This window comes from Oryzias melastigma, linkage group LG19 (assembly GCF_002922805.2).
Source record: "Oryzias melastigma strain HK-1 linkage group LG19, ASM292280v2, whole genome shotgun sequence".
In the NCBI taxonomy this organism is placed as follows: Eukaryota; Metazoa; Chordata; class Actinopteri; order Beloniformes; family Adrianichthyidae; genus Oryzias; species Oryzias melastigma.
The window spans coordinates 21,445,963-21,452,513 of record NC_050530.1 but is presented as its reverse complement, the minus strand read 5'-3'; the positions used below and the strand labels follow the sequence as shown (position 1 = coordinate 21,452,513).

Below are 6,551 nucleotides of genomic sequence, written 5' to 3'. Positions count from 1 at the left end.
ATTTGTGAGAGTAGGGAAGTGTCAGTTTTTTTTTCACAATGGCGTCGGCTAGTGGTGCTTTTGTGAGGAGTGGAGCAGTTGGAGTGGGAAAGGAGTTTTCAGCAGGGGGTGCGGAGGTAGTATGATCATGTGTCTGTGGTGGAATTGATTAAGTACTGCAAAATGCTGTGTGGTGGTGTTGTGGCCTGTAGGACGTTTTGAAGTGACGCTCTCAAATGTGGTAGGTAGAGATAGATTGTTGGATGGCTTTAAGATAAAAAACACGTAAGTTTTGGGGACAAGTCTTACAAATAATGAGCTTATGGTCTCGTTTGAGTTTGCCGGCCTACATACATGACTCGGAGACCTTGGAGAAGCTGCGCGGTTGGGGAGTGTCTGCAGTGTCGCCGATCATGAGGCGGATGTGGCCGGGGACGAGCGTAGCGGATGGTACGCGTTTTGTCAAAGTGAAATTTAGCGAAACTGTACAATCTCTTCCTTATTCGGCCAGATTCCAGACTGCGTCAGGGCCTGAGTTTTTTAGGGTTTTGCATGACAGGCAAGTGAAGGTGTGCATGATCTGTCTTCAGCCTGGGAACATTGTTAGAGAATGCCCGGACTTCATGTGTCACAAATGTGGGGTACAGGGCCACTATGCTAGGGAGTGCAAGACGACGCCCACTTTTTGCGCTGTGTGCAAGTCTGTCACGGAGCGCTGCCTCTGTTCGCAGGAAGAGGAGACGGAGGTTACGCCCGCTGCAGGTGCGCCGCGGAGAGTCAGTGACCCAGAGCCTCACCAGCCTGAAGCAGCTGTGCTCCCGAAGCAGGGGGTGGATTTTGTGCAGTCGACCGAGGGGGACGGCGTTCTCGGTACTCAGGAGGAGGAGGAAGATCCCGATCTGGTCCGAGCGGCGGGGGTCTCTGAGGCAGACCGGCTGTCGATAGCCGACGTTCCTGTGAAGGAGGGTGGACGGCTCCAGAGTGCTGCCGCTGCTCCTATCCAGGCGGGGGGGACTCCCGGAGTGGGTCCTGCCCTGATGATGTCTGATTCCGTGAAGGGGGGAGCTCTGCGTGTGATCGCTGGCTCTGCCCCTGTCCGGACGGGAGGGGTGACGAACCCTGTCCTGCAAGACGCGTCCGGGGGTCTCGGGGCGCACGCTTCCTCCTCGAATGATGGAGATGTCCATGATTCTGAGGAGGAGGGCTGCCATGACTTGCACACGCGACGTGTGACATCTTTACCCCCTCGGCAGGAAGAGACTGGAGACCAGGCTCAAAAGAGGGTCGTGGATGATGTGGTGGATGACACCTTGGATATGGCTGCTTCAGGGTGGGCGCAACGGAGGAAGCGAGACTCTAAAAGACTGCGGAGGCAGAGGCTGCAGACATCATGACGCGATAGTGGGTTGCTTCTTGCGCTTTCTTTGCATTAATGCTCAGTATTTCCAGCCTAAACATCAGAGGAGTGACCAACGAAGCTAAAATGGATGATATTTTTACAACAGCGTGTGACATACTCTGCATGCAGGAGGTGCGCTGGACAATGGAGTTTTTTGAGAAGACTCGGAGGCGGTGGGGAGGTCCTGCCTTTTATGCAGTCGGTCCTGAGAGGACAGCGGGGGTCTCTGTGTTTGTGAGACAGGGGGTTTTTGACACAGTCGCCCTGGTGGAGACAGATCCTGAGGGGAGGAAACTAGTTTTAGATATTGCGTGGGGAGACCAGACGGTGAGAGTTTTCAATATTTATGCTTCGAATGACCCGGGTGAACGTAAATTATTTTTTCGCTCGTTAAGACCACTGATTACCGAAAATTCCTTGCTGATTGGAGATTTTAACACTATATTATCAAAGTTAGATCTGTCCAGGAAAAATGTACATAAATGTGACGTGAGCAGGAATGAGCTGTTCTCTCTCATGCTGGATTTGAATGTAATTGATGTGTGGAGAGTGAGGAATCCTGGAAAGAGGCAATTCTCGAGAAGACAAATGGTGCAGGGCAAGTTGAAACAGACACGGATTGACCTAGTGCTCGCAGGTCATATGGCAACATCTCTAATCTCTGATGTTTCTTATGATTTTTGCACGTGGAGCGATCACGCTAAAGTACAGGTGGTCGTGGGTGAAGTCAGAGGGCGATCTAACGGGGGGTTGTGGATTTTAAATAACGGTGTATTGAAAGAGGAAAGTTATGTGGAGAGGGTGAGGACACTGCTTCTTTTTAGTGTTGAGCAGTTCCCCGAGGTCGATGATGTTTTTAGTTGGTGGGGGAGACTGAAAGTGAGATTAAAGAAATTGACAGTGGCTTATTGTAAGAGGAGGAACCGGAAGGCACTGAAAGAGGAAAAGTGTGTGAGGGACATATTGAACACAGAGGCTGCCTTGCTTGCGGAAGACCCGACGAGAGATGCGACTGTGTATACTGCAGCCCTCTCACACTTGCAAAGGTTTGAACTTGAGCGGTGTAAAGCTGCGGCTGTTCGAGCGAGGGTGCGGGACTTCACTGACGGCGAGAGGTCCTCTGCTTTTTTCCTGGGATTGGAGAAAAACAGACAGGAGAAAGCCGTCATCAGAGCCATAAAAGACAGTGATGGGGTGCAGTGTGTACAACCAGAGGGGATTTTGAGAAGGGTGGAAAATTTTTACTCCGATCTCTTCCGTGAAGGAAGTTGTGATGAGGCTGCAATCGACGAGTGTCTGCAACATGTTGACTCCAAACTGAGTGAGGACGGGGTGGGGGTGTGTGAGGCTGACGTTTGTGAGGCAGAAATTAGAACAGCTATAATGAAACAGCATGATAACAAATCGCCGGGCGCGGATGGTTTGACGGCTGAATTCTATAAAGCGTTTCAGGCTGAATTGTTGCCGATTCTGCAGAAGCTGTTTGCTGTTTTTTTTGGTGGGCAGGCCCCTCCGGCGTCTTTTTGCTTAGGGACCGTCAAGCTGATATTTAAACGAACGGGTGAGAGATGTGATTTGGCCAACTACCGGCCTATCACGCTTCTGAACCTGGACTATAAGATCCTGGCTGCAATCCTAGCAGGAAGGATGAGGGAGGTGATTCCCTCCGTTCTCTCATCCACACAAGCATATGGTGTACCGGGGAGAGATATAGCAGATGTGATTCTGTCCTTGAGGTACTCTGTTGGACACATGGCACGGACGGGGGGCATTTTATTGAGTGTGGATTTTGTGAAGGCTTTTGACAAGGTGGAACATTCTTTTTTATGGCGTGTGTTGAATCGTTTTGGTTTTGGGCCTCGTTTTATCTCACGGTTAAAATCCTTGTACGACTCGGCGACCAGTCAGGTGGCGTGCAATGGTCTGCTGACTGATGTGTTTGAGGTGAAGAGGTCGATCCGGCAGGGATGCCCGCTGTCAGCTATGCTGTACAGCCTGACGGTTGAGCCCTTGGCTCAACTAGTAAATAAGTCTAGGAATATCTCAGGCGTGATCACACCAGCTGGGCGTGAGGTGAAAATATTCCAGTATGCTGACGACACGACTCTAGTGTTGCGTGACGTGCACAGTGTCGACACTGCGTTAGGGTGTTTGTCACTTTTTTGTAATGCCTCAGGGGCAGAAGTGAACTTTACAAAATCTGTGCTTTGGTTTCTAGGGGATCAGACAGGGACACGGAACAGGTGGGGTTTTAGGGAAGCAGAGGGGGGCTTTAAAGTTTTGGGAGTATGGTTGAGTGGAGACTCACTACAGATGGTGCTCACGAATTGGAATAGGGTGCTTGCGAAGACTTCAGGGATTTTGACCTTGTGGAAATTACGACGACTGACACTGCGGGGGAAGGTGGTGGTGATTAATGCATTGGCAGGGGCTGCATTAAATTATGTTTTGTCTGTTTTCCCGCTGCCAAGCACGGTGTTGAGTGAAATAGATGGGATGTTTTCAAGTTTTCTCTGGGGGTCTAGGGCAAACCAGATCTCCAAAAAGACATTGGCAAAAGACATTGAGAGGGGTGGTCTACGTTTGGTGAATGTGGGTGCACGACGGGACGCTTTGCGGTTGAAAATGGTGAGTAGGCTATTGGACACACATGAAATGCACGTATGGAAAGATTTTGTGACGGGGGACCTCGAAAGAGACACACGACTGGGATTGGGCATTTTCTGCCAGGGGTGGGGAAGTGTTCAGCCGGGGCTGGATCCGTTTGTGGGTGAACTGATTACAGCTTGGAGGGGAGTCGGTGGTTTGTTGACACAATGTGTCTTGTCTCCAGCCCAAGTACTGAAACAGCCCCTTTTCAGAAACAGTGCGTTATCTATGAATGGTGTTTCATTTGGGTGTAAGGCACTGGAAGAGAGTGGATGCACAGTGGTGAGGGATATTGTGAACGGTGGGGAATTGTGTGAAGAATCGTCAATATTACCAAGATTCTGTAGAGGGGCGGATAGCGGAAGGAGACTTCGGACCACTAGGATTTACAGGAGAATGGTTGAGGCTTTCCCCCAGCAGTGGCTGGGGCTACTGAGGGGCAGGGAATGCTCAACGCTACCTAGGTCAAGTCTCACCTTCACAGTGATCTACAACGGGACGCCTCGAGAGGTGTGGGCGGTACCAACCAGGGCCTGGTACAGGATGGCGGTTGGGAGGTGGACCAGAGTCCCAAGGGCGGAACAGGTCTGGGGGAAGGCGTTTCCTGGACAGGTCATGTCTGGCATGTGGGTGAGTCTGACGAGGAGTTTGTCCCCACATATGGTATGGGATACAGACTTCAGACTGCGACACAGAAAAATTTACTCCAGTGTGGTTCTCCACCAGATTAACAGAGCACAATACAGCAGGTTGTGCCCCGTCTGTGGCATTGCACCTGAAACCCTGGAGCACATGTTTTTGGACTGTCATGTGGTGGTGGGTTTTTTACAGAGGGTGAGGCAGTTGGTGCGAAACCGATGCCGTTTCTCCTGGACATCCGCTGGGGACTGGAGATGGGCGAGCCTTTTTGGGGTTGGAAAGGAGGAACGAAAAAAGGGCTGGCTACTGGTCGACCTCATGCTGGCGTTAGGGAGACACGTCATCTACCTCACAAGGACAAAGAAGATGAAAGAAGGCCGGTGTGTGGACAGGTGGCATTTGTTTCACCAGCTTCTAAGGGCTCACCTCCTGCTGCTCCACAAGTCGGTCATGGACATCGCACGAGAGGCGCCGGAGGGACAGGCGTTGTTTAGTGTCGACCACAGTGGATTTCATGTCTTATTTTGATCATAAGTGATGTGCATTGTGATTATTTCTTTCTTTACAGGCTTCTGAACTAGTTTTTGTTTCATTGATTCTGTTTTGTCTTGGGCATGATGTGTTGATTTCTGTGTATCGTTTTTAATATTTTCTAATAAAAGAGTAAAAAATAAAAAAAAGCGCGCCCGATCTCGTCTGATCTCGGAAGCTAAGCAGGGTTAGGTCTGGTTAGTATTTGGATGGGAGACCGCCTGGAAATACCAGATGCTGTAAGTTTTCAAACTCTTTCTGTCCACCGCTAGAGGGCCTTACACTTTTCCAAAAGCAACAGCGCGTCAACTTGTGCTTCTTTTTTTACGAATCCTACCTTTCTTTCTTTTTTTTTTTATAAAGAAATAATTCCGTCACGCTTCACCCAATGAGCTCATTGACCTTCAGAGCCGTCATCATTAAGGTGCAAATGCCTAATCCAACTCCCTGAATGGCTGAAACTTTCTTGATTGAAAACCTGTGGTTGTGGACCATTATTACTGCAAGTGTGTGTGTTTCAAAAGCTGTTTGGGGGCTGCTGGGTTTTTGTCCACATTCAGGAGGACACAGATGAAGAGGGTGAGGCAGGAACAAAGGAAAATGTGGCGGCACAGCTGAACATTATGCCGCTGATTGGCTTGCTCATCCAGGTACATGGCCTAGAGCTGCGAGCCAGTGTGTTTTCGGACTTTCCAAAGCTAGAGCGTACTGGTTTACCGAGCATGGTTTTGACACTTCTAGCATCTTACGGCCACACCGCCCTGAGCGCGCCCCATCTCGTCTGATCTTGGAAGCTAAGCAGGGTTGGGTCTGGTTAGTACTTGAATGGTAGACCGCCTGGGAGTACCAGGTGCTGTAAGTTTCCAAACTTTTTTTCCTCCACCACTAGAGGGTGGTGCACTTTCCAAAAAACAGCTTTAACTTCTTTTTCTTTCTTTCTTTGTTTTTAATAAACTTTACTAACAAAAGCTTAAGATACTAACATAAACAGAAAGAAAAGAAAAAAATGAAAAAGAGGGCCAATTCATAAAAAAGATCTTTAAATGGATTAAAAAATGGATGCAAACAAGATCAGGCTTCAGAGCACCCTGAAAAAAAATCACAGCATTGGCAACAATAACATTTTTGTCCTTTGTAAATAACTAATAATCCCATTGCAATAGGAGATGATATGGGAGAGAAGAGACAGTTGTTTGCTGGAAAAGCCCTCGAAAAGATTTATTACGTGACCAGCGAGCGGAGACACACATTTTACCAACTTGAGATATAGTGGGGTCCATGGGAGTTAATGAAGCAGCTCGACCACTAGAGGGCTGTGCACTTTCCAAAGAGCAGCTTCAACTTGCACTCAACT

General features: G+C 49.2%; 1 pseudogene; it reads left to right on the top strand.

Moving 5' to 3' along the window:
* Window positions 1–5,940: 5,940 nt before the first annotated feature.
* On the top strand, window positions 5,941–6,059 carry LOC112162364 (annotated as a pseudogene).
* The last annotated feature ends 492 nt before the right edge of the window (window positions 6,060–6,551 follow it).